Below are 1,011 nucleotides of genomic sequence, written 5' to 3'. Positions count from 1 at the left end.
AATTATTATTATATAAAATTATTTGATTTTTGTAAAAGGCAATATCGAATTAAATTAATCGAATTCTTTCAACTAGACAGATGCAAATCTTATTGTTAGATTACTATTCGAATTCGATTAATTTAATTCGATATTGCTTTTTACAAAAATAAAATAATTTTATATAATAATAATTTAATTTTATATCATAATTTTAATTGCGATTTCCATAAGAATTTTCCTATATATATATATATAATAGTCACTGTGTTTACCGTAAAAAAAAAAACTTTTAGTACAAAAATTGACAAAACACTCAGCCAACTCTGCAAAACATTTATAATTGATGCATTTTATTTAAATTCCATTGATATGGGCGCAAACTTACAATTGATAGAGCTCGCGGCTCTAGTCGGTTTTCCGTCGTTATTTATGTAAGCGCACACACAAGTCTCCGCTGTGCTCGTGATTCACAGAAACGCGAGCGCGTTCAGAAGCGTCTACGCAAATTTACAGATTGCGTGCTTTCTCGCGCAAACTTTCACGTTTTATTCGCACACCGAAATTCGAAGAAAACAAGAACACCCACAGCGCGCGAAAAGACACACAATTAATATCACCAAGGAAGCGCACGTTTCTTCCTGAGGAGGAGGAAGGGGACACATCCACGAGTAAAGCTGTCGCTTTAAAACGCGGATACACACGCGTGCAAAGCGAAACTGGGGAGGATCAACGTGAGAATATATTAATATATCTCCATCATCGAAGAGGCGGGCACGTTGCGCTCGGCCACGCACCTCGAACAATTTCACGACTGATCCACCGTGTTCGGTGCACTGTTTGCTCGTCTGCAGTATTTATAAAACACGAACCGGAAAGCGCGGCTGGCGAGCTGTTCTTGGCGTCTTGCCTTAGTTTGCCCGCGCGCGTGCTAAGGGCGCGCATCGCGTTGTATAGTCTCTTAGTTGGTGAACCAACTAATAGCGTTTTCGAATGAAGCAAATTTGATCGCTCCGAGAGCGATTAATGACG

The 1,011-nt window shown here is 39.3% G+C and overlaps 1 protein-coding gene across 1 annotated transcript in view; it reads right to left on the bottom strand.

Moving 5' to 3' along the window:
* The window catches only part of LOC115240819 (fatty acyl-CoA synthetase and RNA processing-associated kinase 1), an 8,078-nt gene extending 7,362 nt beyond the window's left edge, over positions 1-716 (bottom strand). Inside the window, exon 1 of the mRNA XM_029816194.1 lies at positions 368-716. The gene's annotated coding sequence lies outside the window, so the exon portion shown is untranslated. The remainder of the gene's footprint in view (positions 1-367) is intronic.
* Between the last annotated feature and the right edge of the window lie 295 nt (positions 717-1,011).

Source organism: Formica exsecta, unplaced genomic scaffold (genome assembly GCF_003651465.1).
Source record: "Formica exsecta isolate Colony F162 unplaced genomic scaffold, ASM365146v1 scaffold451, whole genome shotgun sequence".
NCBI lineage: Eukaryota > Metazoa > Arthropoda > Insecta > Hymenoptera > Formicidae > Formica > Formica exsecta.
Note: the sequence above shows the minus strand (reverse complement) of the source record. Positions and strands in the feature narration are given on the sequence as shown.